We start from the raw sequence: 21,718 nt of genomic DNA on the forward strand, positions 1-21,718 counted from the left end.
TGATCTGTCGACACAAACATTCTCCTCCCCAGACAGTGGATATCACTCAATATAACTGATGTTTTTATTAAATCTTTTCATATTTAACAACAGGGCACTACTTGACTATAATTTGTATGTGTATATGATAACGGCTTTTAAAGCTCTGTACTCCAGCACATTGGATTCACCTGGAATTGATTTATCCCTATATTTTTCATTTATACAGTGTGTGAATATATATATATATATATATATATATATATATATATATATATATGTGTGTGTGTGCGTGTATGTATACACACACACACATATATATATATATATATATATACATATATACACTGACCGGCCACTTCATTAGGTACACCAGTTAACGCAAATATCTAATTAGTCAATCACGTGGCAGCGACTCAATGCATTTAGGCATTTAGAAATGGTCAAGACGATCTGCTGAAGTTAAAACCAAGCATCAGAACGGGGAAGAAAGGTTATTTAAGTGACTTGGAACGTGGAATGGTTGTTGGTGCCAGACGGGCTGGTTTAAGTACTTCAAAAAACTACTGGGATTTTCACGCACAACCATCTCTAGGGTTTACAGAGAATGGTCTGAAAAATATCCAGTGAGCGGCAGTTCTCTGGGCGAAAATGCCTTGTTGACGGTCAGAGGAGAATGGCCAGACTGGTTCGAGCTGATAGAAAGGCAACAGTAACTCAAATAACCACTTGTTACAATCGAGGTATGCAGAAGAGCATCTCTGAACACACAACACGTCGAACCCTGAAGCACATTCTCAGAGGATTAGCTTACTTTCCTTGCTTTAAACACATTAAAACATCTGTGTTTAACATGGGATATTGTTTTTGGGAGATTGGTAGACTACTTATTTGATTTGACTACACAGGGACCAGGATAAAGTAATGAAATAATCTTCAAGATGCATTGAGGGTCATGTGATGCTAGTAAAGCCTTCAACAATCTCAGGGTAAAAAGAAATGTAAATGTAAATACCTGAGATATGCATATTCAGTAATATGACTGCTCATGCAGCTCTGCAAACCTGTCTCCCTTGGTGTAAAATTCAGTTTTGTACCAATAGGTCTTTGTGTAAAAAATCCAAATTAATATACGAAATTTCTACCCACTTACAGTCGGTACGTCCAGATATCAACAAAGATTTGTGAAAAAAACTGTACAGCTTTGAGGAAATGTAGCACAACATAAGTCAAAGCACAACAGAGAGCAAATGTTGATTGAATACAGTCATTCTTTTAAATTTAGCTTCAGGGATAAGTTATTCAAGTCCTGCAACATGATTTAAAAAAATGTATCATCAGTTTTTGTCAAATATTTTCATTTTTTGCTTGCAAGATCTATTATGTAGGTGCCAGTGAAACCATTTTCATTTTACTCAGCTGAAACAAATTCAAAGGGAAAACCTTCCTGGGCAAAGGGGAGCTGTTTAGATGAAATTTCATAGTGCATTACTGTTAGTACCAGGACCTGCATATTTGTAATCTCTTTTCAGAGAGGAACTTAATTTCTACCTATCCATGCATCTAACATAAGGGTACATAAAAGACTCCATATTAAAATAACCATATTTTTAAAATAACCATATTAAAATAACTATGATAGCGTCTTAATGATGATGTCCAACATACAGTATGTACAGTGCATAAATATACTAATGCACATAGAAGCATTCATAGCAAAAGAAAAAAAAAAATTTCTTTTTTTTCACGATTTGCCTGTGGTGATGTTGGAGCCACATGGTAAGGCTGATCCTTATAATGCAAAAGTGAAAATTTGTATTTTAAATGTTTCAAAGGTCTCAGATAGCCACTGTACATTTCAGAAGAAAAACATCCAGCTTGGGCAACATCCATAATACAATTTCTTAAGATATTACATATTTTACCCCATGTTGTACTTCCATAAAAAACCTTTTTTTTCAACCCACCCATGTCTCTGTGCTGTATGTTGAGACAACATTCACAACACACATTTGTCATGATGCTGCAGTACATTGGCTAAATACAGCAGTTTTAACAATGCTCAATGGAAATATCGACCAAGACACTCAAACAGCTGGCAACTGCTGTGGGTGGTGGAGGCCTGCCATGAGGAAGCGCGCAGTGTCACAAAACAGATTTTTGGTGAAACAGCGCTCCCATCTGTGATGCACGGACCACAAGTTTCCAAAATCCAAAACGCGTGGGGTAGAGGGACTGTTGATGAGGGGCCAGTGGGTCCAGAGGGGATGTGGGGGGTGTTTTTGCCACAATTTTCCTTTTTTTTTTTTATATACTAAATTCACTGCCCAAGCCTCTGAAAATCCAGTACAGTTGTTTTAACACAAAGGAGTGAGATTTGTTTGAGTTGGCATGTGAGCATGAGATCTGTGAGGTCCTCAATGCACAACAAAGGCCTGGCCAACACTTGAGGTCTGTGGTGCTGACATTCACAATGCACCATGGGTAAAAAATATTTTCATCATTTTAATATAACTGTGCCAAACAACCATCCTAGATATCAATACACTTCAGGCAGTAAACATTACAAAAAAAGAAACTTGCCAGTTGAGAAATGGCAACAACTCATTTGGCTTAATGTCATTTGATGAGTAGTTGAGTGGGAACAGAAGCAATCAGCCAATAAAAGAAAATCCTGGACATGCATTCAGAAATAATAAAATGTAAACTAAGGAGATTTTTTTCAGAAACTGTATTATGGCACTGGCTGATTATGGTAATGCTAGTCATAAAATCTTTTTTGTCTCCCTCGGGTTTCCTCTGTGTGTGGCCCAAAAAAATAATTAAGCACATGATCATCTGGACTGTCAACTTTGAGGACTTACCCTCCAGGTGTCCCTGCAGGTACTTGGAGTTCAGCAACCATTTATCAATAAGCATAGAATATAAAATTATGGATGGCAGTAATTATCAGTGCACAAGATGACTGTTACAGGTAAGCGTGAAGGAAGTGAAACATGGATGCTCAAACAATGTCAAGACTGATGACAGAGTAAAGCAATATTCTACTGGCACACAACATATCAAAAGATTTGGACAAAGATCCCAAGATTCAAAGATACCAGCACTTAACCTTTCAAATAATAAAAAAGAGTAGAATTTTTTATCCATGCAATATCAATCTGGCTATAAATTACCAAAGCTATAGCAATGTTATCTGAACTAAGTCTTCCGATGCGTGTAACGTTTACTTTATTGCTCTTTTATACATTTCTTTGCTGTCAAATCTCTCAACACAAGATTGTTAACATGCCATTTTACAGTATTATTTACTCTCACTGGTGTTCAGAAGATGTACATCTGAACTTTTTTGTGTCAAGTGTTAACAAGCTTAATATATCCCAGCAAGCCAGCATAAATTGGGATTGTCAAGCCGTCACTCAGAATAATCAGTTATGGATATTCTAAATGCACACAGAATATCCAAAATTTGGTTTCCTTTGAGTAATAAAGTAGCTTTCAAGGCATTTGACATAGCATCTCTACCGTGTACAGAACTGCACCATAGACGTACTCTGGAAAGGTTGTTGGACGTTCACTTGCCTGCAGGAAAGCAGGATCCACGAAGGTGCTGGGTCAGTTAGGCCATACTTCTGGTGGGTCTGAAGGGACAGGAGAGATGTTTGATGAGGAACTGATGCAGTCCATTAGGGACAAGGATCATACAAACAATGCATGAGAATGATGATTCTGATTTTGAGTAACAGGCAAGGCAACATGCGCCAACATTAACATTACACATTCCATATGGAGACCTGCTCTCAACCCATAGACAAATCGATGACCCAGAACGGCACTTTCTGTACTGTGACCTCATCTCTATCCGTTACCCTCTCTGCTTTCCCCGTCTGCATAAAGTGGGAAATACATCAGGGTGGATTATCCATTCTCCTTTTTAAATAAATGAACAGCTAACATTAGCTGCCTGCAGTTAGCATGGGCTGCACCGAAACTGGAATGATTGCTGTCACCATTACCACATTCATTTTTTTTCCAATGAGAGTGACTGGAGAATAAGTTATTGCATAAGAATAATTGATGAGATTATAAATAATAATATTTATAGTATGACCACTCCTCAAGGTCCTACCGTGAACCAACCACTACATATATATATATATTTATATATATATATTTTTTTTTTTTTGTTTTGTTTTTTTGTTTAATGAGCTGCATTTGCCTCTGGAGTTCCTCTCGAACTGGCATTTAAATTGTCTTGTATTAAGTAGGGGGTGGTGAGGTTCACAACATCAAACAACCGATTTGTTTCTAAGAACACCTAAAAGGAACAGGCATAAGAAACCTGAATACACCTAGAGGGCTTGTTTAAAAAGTGTGTTTTTATAGACATCACATTTCATGATGGTCATGAGCAAGCTACCGGTCAGGCCAAGATTTACTTCTAGACAGCCAGCTGTAATGTTACAACATTATTGGCAACATTATTGAAATAACTACTGCAGTTATCCAGCGCTTTGTGATGCTTTAATCCTATGTTTGTGATGTAATTGGTGTAGCCTTGGCTCAACTGCCTTGCTAATTAGTATTGCATCGAGCAGTTTCAATTGCACTGGAGTGGTGTTCTATTAGTCAGCTGCTAGAATAGAATAGTGACTTTACAGCTGCTTCGTTGAATGAATTGTTTGCAGTGCCATTCAAGCACGAGCCTTTGAACCACAGCGTCAGCTTCGTCCCGACGGAGATTCAGTCCAGCTGAAGTGCAAGACAAAGAAGTCTATCAGAGGGAGCCTGCTGAACAAGAACATGAACAAAAGAACCTCCATGATTGTGCTGGGTTACATCAACATTCACCCGAACAGGGCCCAAGCTGCATTCTTCGCCCTACTGCACTCTTTCAACTACACCTTCATGCATGTACCTCCTTCATGTCAGCCTGAGCTGGTCTTCCTGAGGAACTGTTCTACCTCCAGCCTCACAGTTAGTCCCCTCCAGCTCTCTGACCCCTGCTTTGTATCATTCCCTTTCATGTTTTCAGCTGAAATAACATTTAATAATATTTAAATTTATTTCATTTTATATGGCCGTGCACAGAATAAGCATTGATATTCACTGTGCACTGTGCTAACACATATTTTGGATTTCTGTTCAAACTCAGGACATGTTTTATGTCCGATATACATCTCCCTAACTTGTCATTTCTTATGTGATTAAAATAAAATTACTTCACATTTCATTAAAGTCATTGGTGTGTTCTACAGCACCTCTTCTATCATAGAGATTGGCCAGCATCGTGTGACTTATGTTGATTGTACATACAGTTATTGGTCTTCCCAGGTAGGAATCCTTCAGGAGCTTCACAGAATAATTCCTATTTTTGTCACAACTGCCAAAAATGTAATGTGCCACAGTGTCATCTTAGTTAAATATGGCTTCCAAATGTAATGTTTTAGTTATTTGCTTGTCTATTTTGTGACTGAACACTCCAAAGTTTAAAAGTTTCATTTGCAATAGACTCTCTCATCCAATTCAATATGAATTAATACTATAGTGCTTCAGACGTGTCAACATTCAGCTCCACCAAGCTACCATTAGCATTCAGTTCCTTTGCCTGTTAGTACACAGCAGCAAGGGCTGGCTGGCACTGCTAGAAATTCTGAATTTCACTGTTGCAGAAAAGAAGCGAGCGTAAACATAAACGTGCCACACAGTCATGGTTATTTAGTGTTGTCCTCGTTGTCGAAACATGTTTTGCAATTAGACGAAAATGGACCGGAACCCTTGCTGAAGTGAATTATGAAACTGCGGGAAACACGGAGTTCGGATGAATCTTAATGCACTCTCAGTGCTGAACTAATGACTCAGACATCAGAGCGCTCTGAATGCGAGACACACCAAACAAAGTAGCTGGTGTGCAAGTAAACATTTCAAATCTGTGGGTGCAATTGCAACCACTGTGGTACGCACTTAAAAAACTGGCAACCAATTGCAGAAATATTTATGAATGTACTTCTACTAATCAAACAGCAATTTTTTTATTTATTTATTTTTTGGGGCGGGGGGGGGGGGTAAGCATGATTAGATGTTTAAATTATACTGTATGATTTATAGTAAACTTAAACATAATTTAAGGCTCCATATCTTAATTATAGTAGTTTTTTATAAACCTTCACAAAAAATAAATGACAAATGAATTGATGCTAACAGCAGAACAGAACGGTTATTTTCAGAAGAATAAATTATTAATTTGATTACTGATTACATACAAATTAGAGGTCCCCACATTTTGTAAATGGCCAGACCGAAAAGGTCAGATTGTTGCTGCTCTGAGAAAAAACCTCAAATAATATGTCATTTGACTGACAGGTACTGGGGGCAGAAACAGTTGTATTTGATTGGCTATGGTGGTTTTAGAACAGTTGGTCCTGCCTCCTAGCTTGTGAAGTGAGCTGTTTACAGGCTCACATAACTTCTGTACAAGCATACAAAACTTGGTAGGTTCAATAAATTAAATCACAGGTATGTGAATCCTTTTTAGAAGGGTTGGGGGCCCCATTACATTTAATCTGTGTGTTGATAATCTTTTCAGTTCCTAATCTCATTTTCTCAGTTTCTTCTCCCTGGGGCTCCTGATTCTTACTCGCCTGAGTTCACCCAACATTGGGTAGCACTGCTTTGGAATGGAGCTTGTTTAATTTGTATGAGCTAAGGCAATATTGTTTGCTATAACATGGTCTCATTTTTATATCAATACTTTCAACGGCAGGCCTGGATTTAAAAAGTTTTCATGAATGATTTATGGACAGTGTGTTATATGCATGAGTAATGTGATGTTTTTGTACGTTGAAAATGTATTTTTATTGACACATCACTTGTTTTGGTACCATGTATGTTATGAGTAACTGATAGTAATAATGCATATAAATGTATGAGCCATAAAATTATTATATCTAGAGAGGGACATGCATACACATACATGCATGCAAACACACATACTGTACATTTTAGCTCAAAGAAACACATTGGCAGGGATTCAGTCACTTTTCCTTTAAATGCTGTCATATTTTAAAATGGATTACAGTGTGTTTGTATAAAAACCGAAAGTGGGTGTAAACCAAAAGTAGGTGGAGTTTAACAGAGAAGCTTTATTAGATTTTTACCATTATAATGACTGGCACTGATACTAAAGCATTAGACACGGTTTTACAATGACATCAACAATAATCTAGTTTAACAACAGGTAATTTGCTTTTTAAAACAGTAACCTATATACAGTACATTATATAGCCACAACAGGCTTTTATAACAGTGAGGTAAACAAACTGTCAAATCGAGTTTCAAAAATACGCTAAATGTTTTTTATAAATCAAAACATAGTTACTCATCCTTACTCTGAACTGCATAGTACAAACTGCATGAACCTCACCACCACCCCTACCTGAAGGACTCTGAAGGGACTCAATTATAAACTGAAAAAAATGCTATTATTATTAAAAAAGTAGTTCCCCATCTTTATTATGAATTGCAGTTTGCAATGAACCCTTAATGAACTAAAAAAAAATAAAAACTACAGAATGAAAGGCTAAAATGTTTTGTTGAATTTGTTTTTCAACCTTTCATACTTTTTCAACCCTCTTTGTTGAGACCACACTTTAACTGTATGTTTGATTTGCATAAGCTTCGGTAAATTAAAGAAAAAAATCAAAAGCATTCCCTGGGTGGAAGACAACTTCAACTATACACAAAGTTCCCCAAGTATTTTGTAAAGACAAGCTCCTGCACATGAGCTGAGAGTAGTATAGATGAAGAGACACAACCTCCCTTCCTATACTGAAAAGTTGCTCGGAGGAAAACCTCCTTGAGGGGCACGTCAGATGAGCACAGGAGCCAGCGCTGGGTGTGTCATTAGCCAACAACCTGTGTTTGTAATGTTTTAATGTTAAGGCCGTGTTTTTTACTACGTACTACCACTATGCTGATGGCCAGCAGCATCAGAGGTATCCATCCAAAATTTAGATTAGAGAGTTACAACAATTCCCCTACCAATTCACACAAGGTGATTTGAAGCAACTGATGCTGTGAACAGAAACAGGCTACGCAACACACAAGCTACCAGACAAGGTTTTTCCACCGTGCCAACTTCAAGGGGGTGGGTGATACTAAATATAAAGTAATGATGGTTATACTAATCATCACAGAGGTGGCCACCAGCACCTGGAACTGTATTATTTATTTAAAGGAGACTTGACAGTCCACTTATGCATGTTTTCCTCTTCACTGTGACAGGGAAAGCACAGGTTATAGAAAGAGCCCCCCCTCTGGCACCCTCTGCACCACACTGCAGAGGGTGCCAAACAGCAGGGAATCAAACTCCAAGCCAGATGAGTGATTTGTATACGGGTTGACAGTCAGCTGCCCTACAGACTGTGCCACGTGGTCTCCCCTGGATGCTGTTCAGCATTCATTTATCTCAAGGAGATCTGCAACACTTAAGAAATGTGATTGTAGTAAGAGTGGCTCAATTTAGGCAATTGAGGAATGAATTAGTGCTTACATCTAAAGCCATTAATAGATTGATAGCCAAAGCTGACCGGCTCATATAGAAAGACCATTGCTTCTGATGGGATACGCAATAAGAGAGACACTGGAAGTGTTACTTTAGTGACAGGAGTCTAGAGCACTCAAAGCAATGTTTTTAGAAGGGTATAATGACATATTAGCTCAACTTTACCTCCATGTAGCTACATAACATGTCCGACTTTCCCTGAAAGCAGGCCTGTGCTTACACATGCCACTCTGACCCCCAAGTGATCTCCAAAGTGCAGTCCGGCGCATGAAGTACCGCGTTATCATAGCAGGAATCATCAAAGGGGGAAGCAAAAGAAGTCTTGGCGTGAATGCTAATCAGTCTGAAACTCAACATGAACGTGTTCATATGCAGGAACGTTTCAGGAGGACACGTCAGGGCAGACAGAAATGGAACTTCTGCTTTTCAGAGATAAAACGTATAACCCAGTGAAATGTGAAAAGTGCACGGCTGCAGCATTTACATCAGTGAAGACTTACCAAATTTGGGATGGAATGTAGGGCTGCTGCCACAGTGGATAAGAACCCAGTCTGCATTCTCATTATTTATACTCAACATAAGGAAAGTGATGCAATGCATAATTACTTGTTTCATTATGCATTTTTTTGCTACTTATGAATCATCTTTATTAAAGTATCCTGTCCTTAATGCAACGCCTCTTTGGAATTTCCCTGAATGGCAGACAATTTATTGGATGCATTTCCTCATCTTTTTGAATTTGAAAGTGCATTCCTCACAAAGTCAACGGGTATGGCAAATTATTCCAATTATTATTTTACTGATAATGTTAATGTTGTTGGAATAAAATGACAACATAATTCTGCACACTTTTCCGAGACACACAAAATGAAAAGGTGACGCCTGTCCTCTCTTACTTCATCAGGCCAGCATTACAGATAGAAGGGCTTCCGCTGCCTGTCACTAGGGTTGGCACATAACCAGTTCCCACTCAGACGCTCTGGTTCTCAGCCTCCTTAGCGGTGAGTCAGAAGGGCATCTGTCAGGTCCTGCCAGGGCAGACTGTGGCCGACAGTCAGGCGGGGCGATGCACGGCTGGCCCTAGCGTCTCCCAGGGACCATAAGGTGCTAGCTGGCTGGGAAGGCAGAAACTTATCGGACACTGACAACCCCCAACTGTCACTCAGCTGCCTGTGAGTCTGTTATACTGCCTGTTAAACAAGTTGGGCTCGCGCAGAGAGTCAGATGAAGACGCTTCGTACGCAACCTAACGGGCAAACCTGTGGGCGCCCTATCGACCGGCGAGGGTCGCCGAAGAATGACGCAATGCGGACCTCTGCCAACGGAATCCTCTGCAGCCCTGGGCTATTTTAACTGGACGAGCCACCCCCAGCTCCCTTCTTCGAGAATTTAACTCAGTTTAATGAAGGCTGGCCTGTGAAATAATGCTTTAGTGTAAAACGCATGCTTTATCTGAGATTAAGAAATACACCCAAAAATAGACATTTACTGGAATTTAATTTCCCTTTGAATAGGTGCTGTTTTATATGAAAGACAAAGGACATATTCTTTATTAATTAACAGAAGCTACTGTATTGGATTTTAAAAAGTATGACATCAGATTGCTCATAGAAAGATTACAAATTACTTGGATTTGTTTCTTCAGCATTGTTCAACATCTGAATTCAAAAATAAAACATCACTATCATGCTGTGTTAGTTTAAACACCGAATTAGCAAGCAATACATAACTGCTAAACAGGAATCAATAAAACTAAAAAATCTGCTTTTATTACCTTTCAAACAGGGACATTTAAAGGATTCCCTGCATTTTCTTGCAAGGCGCCAGTTTTAGAGCCGCTTTCTCATTGTAATTCATGCGGTTTGTGACTTGCTTATTGGCATGCATGATCTCTACAGCCATTATATTCTGTTTTTGTTTCAGCAGCATAATTTGAAGCACATCTTTATTAATGCGTGACTTTCCCTTTATGAATCCTGTTCATGGCGCTGAAATTTTTTAACAACTTTCTAACATTGTATCAACACTTCCTCCAGACAAGCTATGTTTGCTCTTTAGTTATCTTTAGGCATGCATGAAACTGTTATATATATTAACCTTCTCCTTTAAACTATCAATCTTCAGAAACAATTCCTAGAGCTTCAAGGGACCTTTGTTGATAATTGCCAGAGACAGAATTGCATATGAAAGTAAGGACAAGGTTGCAGAGTCCACTGTGGAAATGATAAACAAGCAAAATAAAAAATAAAAATAAAAACACTCCGTCCCCCTCCAGTCTGTCCGAAGTTTGTATCACAAGGACTTTCATGGGGTTTTGAAATGGCTGGAACATGGACCCAAAAGGTGTGCTGTCTTTTCTTTCTCTTTTAAATCAACAGGAAACAGCCTCCTCTTTAGAGACCCAAGCACACAGCAGTATCGGATGATGAGAGAGAGAGTGAGAAAGGGAGAGAGAGAGAGAGATATGGTACAAGGCATCGAGCAGCTGCCAAACTACATAATGAGTTCTGGCAGATGCATCATTGCACTTGATTGGAAACAGCGATTCCGCAACGCAACCCCGACAAACTTACCGCTGCAATTATGAGCGCTGGCATTCTGGCTCCGGAGGGTGAGAATGCTATTTGTGTTTGTGTGGGTGTGGGGGCACTGGGGGCAGAAGGACAGAGGAAAGAGCTGCAAGATGGCCGCTGTTTCCACGGCTGCTTGGCACTCCCAATACTCAGAAAGGTATCGCATACCTCTGTGACAGATTCATTAGTTGGCTCCAAAAAGAAGCTACATTTAGCCAGGTCCAATTACTCAACTCAATAAAGTGCAGGTCTGTTCTGACTCCAGGTATTATGTCAATTATATTTCTTATACCATTGCCAAAATGGTGAGACAAGAATTCACCCTCTACGTCACTTTTTTTGGAGCTTTCTGCAAAGGTCCCTCTGGTTAATGGGTCCTCAAAAAATCACATTTACATGGACTTTTTTATTCATATGTGGCTCTCCACGAACAGGGAAAGGATATAGATTTGGCTTTAAATTGTGTGTCCAAAAGTAGATTTAGCATAGCTTCAGTCCAGCCCAGAGGTGGGGTATCTTTCCACAAGGCTAGTGGAAGAAGGGATTGGAATTTGGCCCAGAAATGGTTGCGACTGGACACAACCCCCAAAACGGCCTTTTCATGCCATCTAATATGCATAGAAATTCCTCCCAAGACTCATCTGGAGAGTGAAAATGGTCAGACCTTACCAAGAAGAGATTTCAGTGCACTGCAAATCAAATTCAAGAGAGCACAGAAGAGAGTGAAGAGACAGACCATGCTACAAATATCCTTTATCAACACATGCACAGAAATACAATACGTATGTTTGTTCTAGCACACATGATTTACAGTGTTTGGACAGCGGATTAATCAACCATGCACGTGACGCAGATATACAAGGTTTTACTCTCAACTTGGCAAATGACAGATTAATGCGGTACTCTTTTACACAGATGAAGATGACATTAGCATAAACATCTCCGGTATAAACATGGAAATTTAGTGCATTAAACATCTGAGGGGAATATTCTGTCAAGGCTTCAAGCTCATATAACCCATGGGAAAGATGGACTAATCATGAAATTTTACAATTGGCAAAACTTTTACAATGGGAAAACCAGCTGCTCACCCAACTCCCCAAATCCCAGAAGATCATAATTTACCATATTTTTATACTTATCATTAGAAACAATTGTCTATAAATGGCCATTATTTTATACAACCCAATTAACAAGAAATAAGGCATAGATAATTTATTATGGCTTTTAAATGGATTATGACATGATAGATGGCAATCCTTGGTTAAAATACCTGGGATTAATTTCTGATCTGAAGTTAATGGGGCAATTTATTAATATCCTCTATTAAAAACAAACAAAGATTAAAATTGAAAATAAAAAAATGAAACTTAATGGGGAATTAAGCACTGAACAAGACATGATATAATAGGCTTTAACTACTTGATGGAGCTGGCCCATTTAGGCTACAAGCATCACTTACAGTACAGCGTTTAAATTGATCAAAATAGTGAAATGATAAAAATAAGAAAGTAGAAGCTTATTGAAATAGTTAAAGGAAGAGTAACTAGTAAGTCATACTGTAGCAAATACAACAACGGGCCAGGAATAATGTAGCAGCAGAAAACAGTCGTCGCACCTTCAATACACTATTGTCTGTAGGCTCTGACTATACCTTCACCTAAAATGGCTTGGCTTTTTCAATTCACCACATTAGGACTGTCTGCAGTGCTACTTCTATATATTTTACACTGATGGAAACTTGGCCCCAGCAGTGAAAATTTCATTTGAATAGGCTTGATGCATGTACCGAGGACATCAAAAAAAAAAAAGCCTGTAATATATAACAGAAAGAACACAGATTGGATTTGGGTCTACCATACATTAAATCTTAAGTGAAAGAACGGCTGATAGGGAAATTGGCATCCCTGCTGTGACGGAGACGCGGGCTGAATGGGAGGATAAGCCCCGTCTCAGTCAGAGCAGGGGCGTCGGCTTCACTATCAGCCCCTCGCCCGTTTAATTTACCGCTGAATGAAGCGCCACAGGATGGGCCTCCTCTCAGCAGAAAGGTACCGCTGCCAGTTTTTGGGGGAGATTTGCACTTCAGCAGGGAGCCCTCAGTTGACCGTTCTCCATTTGAGCTCCTACACTTTAAATCTGGCCCCGTTTAAAATTTGGCATTTTTAGGCCGCCAGGGCACAGCTCGATATTTATGGTGGAGTTTGGAGGTTTAGGGTCAAATTTATATCCAGCGAATGATGGATGTCCCACTGGGATCAGTTCTTGCGCCTATGCACCTCTCAGTGTACAGTTAGTTCCTGTTTATGTTAGCCTTTGCTGAGGGTGTTCGGTGTTGGCTTCCACATATACACCATGCAGTTGAGGAATCTGCCCCAGTGGACCATGCATAAATGACAAAAACCGATAAGATTAGATTTGTTATGTTATTAAACTCCAATATAACGTAAATTATGTATCTGGCTCCCAGAACACTATGTGCTTTGTCCTAAACTTAACTGGCTCTTCTCTCACTCCAAAAGTAAAAGCTGGATATCTAGAGGAACAGTATTATTAAAAAAACACATTAGCAAAGGGACATCTTAGAGACAGCAAAACTAAGAAGCTTGTTATCTCGCAAAGATAAAGACAACCCTGTACAATACATGCATTTGTTTACTTATGGTTGATTACTGCAATCCTTCATTGTCTAGAAGTACAAACTATATTTTGTCCAAACTCTAGTTAGTGTGGATGGCTGCTACAAGAATCTTACCTCAAACGAATTTAACTCATAATATCTAACCTAGCCTGTCCTGACTGCATTCTAATTACACAAAGCATGCCAGCTAACTGCACATGCCAAAACTCTCACAGGAAAAAACTAGCCATAAGGCATTTTTGTTGACAGGCGCCTGATACCAGAACCTGCAGAAAGCAGAGGCTCTCTCAAAACTATGTCTGAATTTAGAACAAATCTCATTTGTCTCTTATTGGTAATTAACCCTCCTACCTGTAGTGCTACTGTTTCTAGCCACAGCCACCCTAGCCTAGCTGCTGATGGAGTACCCAAACATCACTATGGCCTGTGCTGAATATCAGTTCTGTAAGCCATCCCAGCCATGTAATCAGTCACGCAGAAGTACTACTGTACCCGAGTGCCTGCAGGCTCCCTTACCTCATTTTTAGCACAGGTCACATTCTGTCAGATCCAATCAAGATCCCACGTCCACTTCAAAACCCCCTCACTCCAAATCAGTGTAAGGCAATTAAACCACAGACTGGACAGGGACGTCATCAAGGTCCCATTTCCTACTTCAACACCTACGGTACTGTACTCCTGCGTACCCTGTGTAACTCACCTCATGATGAGTACAGAGACCTTATTCTATTTTCTGCCTGTTTTCCATGATTCACGAGTTGATATACGTAACGCTGGACATTTTGTCAAACTGAGTTTTCTCTCAGCAACATGACTATATTATATTTTAAGTTATTTTTTTTCCTGAAAACAATAAGTCCTAAGCTTCCATTTGCAAGTATTCCAGTCTTTATAATTTCTGCTTCTTTTTTTTTTAGTGAGCAACACATTGATAATATTCAGTAATTTAAATATTGCTTATGCAGTATCCCTATAGGACTACAAATTATTTTTTTATGCTAAAGTTTTTTTTTTGTTTTGTTTTGTTTTTTACAAGGAATGCAATCTGTGCACTGCACTGACAATAATTGAAATAAAATGTAATCAATCCGTTTTATTTACGACAGACAAACGTCTTAATGGAGCATCCTAGTCAGATAAATTTCAGGCTAAATTATCTCCATAGCTCTCCATAGCTCATCAATAAAATCCAATGATCAAATATACCATTTATATTACAGTTTGAAACAGGACAGGGTTGAGATTACATGCAAACTTCTTTGCAGACAATCCATGCTTTTTCTATGTGTCTAGACACCCACGGTGACACCAGTGTTTTGCACATGTATATTTTGAGTTTCCATGGTTACCTTGTAAAGGTAAACTTTGAGCGTGGCTCCCCAGAGTACCAAAACATTTTTTATAGCAAGAATAACGGAAAGCAGAAGACCTGCAGGTTGAAAAAAGCAAAAATTATCTGTCCATAGTTATGAAGTCTATTTATCTATTAGAACTTTACCTGGCAAAGTAAAGCTCGATTAGAGGTCTAAAATAATAATAATTATATCTAAAATAATACTAATTATAATCCATGGATAACAATACATTTCTTTTTTTTAGAAGGAGAAATGCAGTTTTGTATTATGAGCAAAAGAATGCACCATATACACTGCTATACCAGCACCCTTGCCAACCCACAGGCAGAAAAATAAATATGCATTAGTGCATCTAGCAATACTAAAGCGTTGTGCAAGAGAAGCGGTTTGTAAGTTTGATGGTCCTAATCAAAAGAAGCATTTCCCAAAGCATTTAGATTTGGAGGAAGTCTTGTTTATGCGGTTTTATATTGTTTGTTCCACTGAAATGTTCCAATCAACCAACAGAATTTTAAAGAAAGCGCTTGTCAATTTGACAGTTGGCTCATGAATTGACGAGAAGTGCTTTTGCTCTAACAGACTGTCTGCTGGTACAGCCACATAGGCATGTTTGTTGATGAAACAAATGGTAAGACAACATATAATACAGTTCATTAATGTTTCATTTTACTGCAGTTTCATGAAACAGATTTTTGTTAAGCTGTGCACCACCACTATTTACACATGCATTCTATTCCCAGTCCTGAGTCAGAAAATTCAGAGCCTTAATGGAGAGCAGGCTACCTTCAGTATGTGGTCACGTGTTCACTAAGCCTAATAATTAAAGCCAGTATGCAGGTATAGACTTGGACAAAGAAAAAACCTACCACAGTCTATGTTTACTGTTTAACCAAAATAAATTCATCTAAAGTAGGAAAGGCACAGCTAAAATATTATTATGCATGTAATATCATACAAAAATATGATGAAAATGTAAAATTCACATCAAATACTGTGAATGGGCCTATTTTTAGATGATCTACCTTTCAAGTCAGTCAATTCAGCTGCAGTCTTCAATAGGCCATATAAAGGTAACTGAAAGGTGAAGATATGCACTCCTTTGAACAGAATAACCTATTCCTTTCACCAGATACCTAACTTTTGAGTTGTGGAATATGGTCAGAAAAAAAGATTCTCTCTTGAGCAAGGTATGTGGCTTTGTATTTCATTGTATTTTTACACCTCCTGCTAACACTTCCTCACAAAATGTCCCTGTTAAGCAAATAATTTTATTACGCTGTTTTGTGCAACCACATACAAATGAACTTGAATGCAACTACAACTCAAATTATCATAAATCTCAGGGGACTTGTTTTAAAAATCTGTAAATGAATATTCATGCTGTACTTCAGTGCACATTACTGTATGTTGTATATGTATATACACATTTTTATTACAACTATGTCCTTTGAAATCACCTTGAGATCACTTTGAATAAATATTTTGCTGCATGAAAAGCACAGTTGCCAATAAGGGTGTTTAGTGCAGGCTGTAGGCCAGCCGACTCACAAGCCACATCCTCCCCCATTGTGGCACCTTCTCAGCTGTGGTCCTGTCTCGATCAGTTACCCTCTCTGCTTTCCACATGTCTCAACAAAGCAAATAATAATAATCATACAAATTCTTTTAGGACAGGTCTGTTTTCTGTCCTTTAAACAAAGAAAAGCAAAAACAAAGTACTGTTGCCAAGAAGTAGGCAATCCTTTGAATAGAAGCTAATGCTATGGCAACCAGAGAAACCTTGGCCCAAAATACCCATGTTAGCCTTGGGTTGGGGGAATTGCTGTTTTACCAGTACCGTCAAGGCTTTTACAGCCCAGCCGTCTCTGATGATGAGCACCTTTACTGACTGAGCCTCTCAGGAAACGTGCATCATGTTTAATAGCTCACAATTCCCACGTGAACGGTGTGAAAATAAAAATCAGACATCTCGATGGTCCTACTTTGCATTCTACTGGCCTTTTGGGTGAATCTGAAATCAGATTATGCAAATGCATGAGTGGTGCAATATTTGCTGGTGTGCTTTTCGCAGCATGCAGGGAAACTGTGTGAACTTCTCAGAGGTAATTGGCTTTCAAGTGGACGGTACGAAAGTGGTAATGTAGAGAATTTTAATAGAGGAAACAGCTGAAGCAGATCCGCCTAATGCCAAACAAACTCTTTCTGGCCCCCTCGATCTTTGCAATTCATTCAATATGCACAGCGAGCACCTTTAAAGTTGCGGTTTGGATTGAAAGTTATATAGCCGTGATACTTTAATAAAAACCAGGTACGACAGGAGCTTATAAAAGAAACAAGAAATTTGTAAGCGAATGGAAGCAAGAACTACACTATCACACAAATACATTTATACAGTTATAGATATTCCCTTGTGTTAACATCAGCTCTCTTGCAACCTGAAGATGCTGCTCATCAAAAATGAATGTGACTGTCGTTCAAGTTCAGTCTGCAAGTCTTAGAGGTGGTTTCTGTTTGAATTTCTGAACACTGCATGCTAGTAAAAGACTGTATAAAATAAAGAGGAGAAGAGGATTGTTTAACAAACGTAGCATATGTCCATATGGGCAGAAAACGTACATTAAACTTTTATTTAAAGAGGTCCGTCAGTACAGCCAGTCCGTACAAAGCAAATAGACAAAGGTCAACCAATATTAATAACATAATTTATTAATAAACTGAATCATTGATCGGTGCCTTGCATGGCAGCCTTTCGCCGTTGGTGTGTGAGTGTGTGTGTGAATGGGTGAATGAGAGGCATCAATTGTAAAGCACTTTGGATATATATATGGACAAAAGCGCTATATAAATGCAGTCCATTTGTTAATGTGACACTACATAAGATCCTACAAAATGAAACAAGCCTAAATGAGTGACAATAAACCACTACAACAGGTTAGCTTCAGGTATTATTTAAAACTAAAGAAACACATGATGGTACAGCAGATGATACAGGTGGCATAGGTTAAGCAAAACAGAAGTTCACTGACCTACACCTGTCCATGTGTTTAAAAAGGCACACACTGTGGGTTAGTACCCTAACATACCTGGGTTAATCATCATTTATTACGATCATCATATTAGGTCTTAATAGAACCAAACACAAAAAAACAAAACAACACAAAAGCATTCAACATAGGCAAAGCATTATCACAGGGCTAGAATAAAGCACTAAGAAGTTGCCAATGTCCAGCAGCCTGTAGCTGGCCATCAGATGAAAAGCATTGTTGCTTGAATCCAGGAAAGAGGATTACAGTACAGCACTAAAAAGGTACACCAGAGAAATTCCAGCCGGACCACGCAAGGAACTTGCAGGACACTTTGGACAGCATCAAGGACTTCTCTGGAATGCTCAGACAGTCAATGACTGGATGCCAATCAGTAGCTTTCTGCTAGACTTGATGATCAGGTGAGACTTTTTCGTAGGGAATTGCTAGTTCTTATGCTCAAGCTCAGTGAAGAGCTGCTGCTATTGGTCAGGTAAACCCACTGGACACAGCATGATGGTGTGGGGCATTGCACCTTGTAAGTTGAAAAAAAAAAAAAATAGAAAGTTCAAAGCTTCTGCTACCCCACATAGTTCTCACAGATGCATGGTGGGATGTCCTGGTATCATGGTGACCAAGCATTGTTTGACCGTACAGGTGAGGGGGGGGGTGTCCTTTCATCAATGCCTCTTGTTGGAGTGTCCACTAAAAAAACAAAAACTGAGTTGGTCCCACCATGGAGCATTTGGGTCATTTCGGTACATTTCGGTATGGCCTTCCCCGAGCACACCCGATCCACGCTATGGCCTTGCATGTTCACAGCAGTTGTAAATGCATCATTATCAGGGCGAATCATTGCTGTCTCCCCGTAGTGATTCACTGAATTGGCGCCAATCTGTTGCCGGACCATTTGCCCCAGCTCCCCGCTGTCCTTGTGAGCTATTGAATATTTTTTTCCAAAACAAACGCAGCAAAATTATTCACACTGCTGTTTTCAGTACTTAGTGCACCATCCCTATGCAAGGATAAAACTGAACCATCTTCATTATTGTTTTTTGAGTCTGGTGAACACGTTGGGGACCTCAAACTATTTATCTTCACAGAATGGGCATCCTTTATTTGGTTCTTTGCCTGTTCACTGTCTTCATAAACTCAAGCCAACAATTTTTCACTAGGTTCAAGCTTGGACACTGAGACGGCCATTGCAAAACCTTCATTTTGTGGTCAGTTAACCATTTCTTGGTTTATTTTGAGGTATGAACAAACCAGGAACCTCTCATTACGTGCTTGCTCTTTGGCCATGACAAAATTAGCAGGTGGCTGTGGTAGAATACAGTGTTTTTACAAGGGAAAGGAATGGGGCAATCTGAGTGGCAATAATGAACCCAACCCCTTATCATACCCACAGTTAATTTATTCTTATGGAGCCAGTCTCTTTTACAACTGTGCCACAGTTGTGTTAATGCCCGGAGTCACAAAATTACTGAAATTGCGTTGGACATGGCCTAATTCGCCAGTGCATCAAGTTACGGCCAGTGTTTGATAATTGCACCTTGACTGATAAAATACAGCCCATAGACAGTTTAAGGCCAGGAGCAAGTAAGGAGTTTCCAGCCAATGAAAAATAAATTTCATGGAATGAATCACAACCATTGTTTGGACTGACAGGTCAGACCACTTTCTAAATGCCCACCTTTTCACTAAAACAGCTCAATTTGGGGACTTGACCTCATCATTGACCTGTAGCACAGGAAGATATCAGATTGTGTTTGGCAAGACATGTGACACAGTCCTTAGGGAGTCTCCCCGCGCAGGCTGAGGTTCGAACCCCTGCCATGGCACCTTCTGACCTGTGACCCTTTGTGACCTGTGATCTGTTACCCACTCTGCTTTCTTTATTAGGAGAAGGAAACACCAAAGAAATAGGAAAGAGGGGCAGACTCTGCTTTTAAAAAAAGGTTACAAACCATGGGAAAATAGACGGTTACTACTTCAAGATTATGTTATGTCATGTAAAGTAATACAAATAAGGAGTTTCATTCATTCATTAGCCCCATTTCACCACAGGACAAGGTCAACTCTGTGTTAATTACAGATATAGCCTGCTGTTTTAATCTACCACAGTTTAAGGATATAATGGTTTCATTTACTTCAGGAAAACTATTTTGTTAATGACAGACCTGTGCATGAACCCATGCAATTGAGGTTGCAGATTTGGACACGTACATGAATAGACTGCTGTAATTTTATTGTACTTTAGTCTACAGGCTTAGTTTAGGCTGTTCTGTTCCTATAAAATGACATTGGCAGAATGTCCCTCGGGTGTCCCATCATTGCTGTATCATACAGAAACTGACATTACATTATATTTCAGGATTCTAGTCACTGCCAGTCCTAGGTCACAAAGTTACAGCTTCTGTGGGCTAAATGCTACAAAGTAATGAGGCAAGCATCTTGCATTTGGTTTATTATTAAGTGGCACCACAAGCCATGAAAGAACACTTGTAGTGTTAGAGGCCAGAATGAACACATTACCCAGAATGAAGAAACTCAGATGTGCATTTGTCTGTTGTGCATTTTGGCCAATGTGATATTCATGATTTTATTTTAACTGTATTTACGTAGGTACATTGTTCAAAAAGGCCAACACCCTTTTCCTGAGCAACCCCCACTGTGTGAAACTGATGGACCCTTAATGACTGATGGGCTCAATGTCTATGTATGTGCTATGTGTTCCACAAATTGCCCAAACACTCCAAAAACCAGAAGATTCTGTGGGGGCATGTTCTCAGCACAATACTAGATGGATACTGATAGAACCTTTTAGTTATTACATTCATCATTTCCCTGCTGGGGTTGCCATAATTTATTTTTTCAAGCAAAAAGTGAGCCAAGATGTACCCCAAAATGGACCCAACCTATATTAGATGCAAGCAAGCAAGCCCCCGTTACCCTGGTGCATATGCCTTGTTCATGCCAAATTGCTTTTTTGACTGACATCTTTAAGTCATTTAGTGAAAGTTATAACATGGTTGCAGACCCAAAGCCTCTGTGCAGTGGGACATGACATTTCTGCTTGGTTGACTGAAATACACAATGTGGTGGACTGTTACGGTGTGAGCCCACCCACTGCAAAATGCCTGAAGGAGTTTCATCAAAATGTGGAAAAGATCAAATTCACTCTGAGCAAAGACAAGTCTGAAAAAACATGGCTGCCCTTTTTACTTAGTATAATCTCATATGTATTACAGATTTAATTCCCTTCCTGGGATGTGGTCATGGGCACATTTCGAGGTAATATGTCATGGAAGTATCCTACTTTCCAATTTTAGCTGGATTGGTCAATTTTGAGACATGATATTTAGCTTCTACAGCTACTGTCATTTCATTAAATATCTGAAACAGATCAGAAACAGCTTTAAATAGTTTTTTTAAATTTTTTATACCTGCCATGTCAAGTATGACCAAGCACAACATTAGCTTTAATGGCCAATTTCCCTAAATTACATATTTCCTTTACAGAAAACATTTTCTTCCAACTTAACTTATAGATATAGCTAACAAATTTAGCATGGTGCTTCTTA

The 21,718-nt window shown here is 39.1% G+C and overlaps 1 long non-coding RNA gene across 3 annotated transcripts in view; it reads right to left on the bottom strand.

Moving 5' to 3' along the window:
- Positions 1-1,273: 1,273 nt before the first annotated feature.
- LOC135261105 (uncharacterized) overlaps positions 1,274-21,718 on the bottom strand; it is a 42,237-nt gene continuing 21,792 nt past the window's right edge. For 2 of the 3 annotated variants that reach the window (XR_010331831.1, XR_010331832.1), the window contains exon 3: positions 1,274-3,620. This is a non-coding gene — a long non-coding RNA (uncharacterized LOC135261105). Of the gene's footprint in view, positions 3,621-17,536; positions 18,840-21,718 lie in introns of those variants that run through there. The other variant, XR_010331833.1, reaches the window with a different exon arrangement.

This window comes from Anguilla rostrata, chromosome 8, assembly GCF_018555375.3.
Source record: "Anguilla rostrata isolate EN2019 chromosome 8, ASM1855537v3, whole genome shotgun sequence".
NCBI classification, from domain to species: Eukaryota; Metazoa; Chordata; class Actinopteri; order Anguilliformes; family Anguillidae; genus Anguilla; species Anguilla rostrata.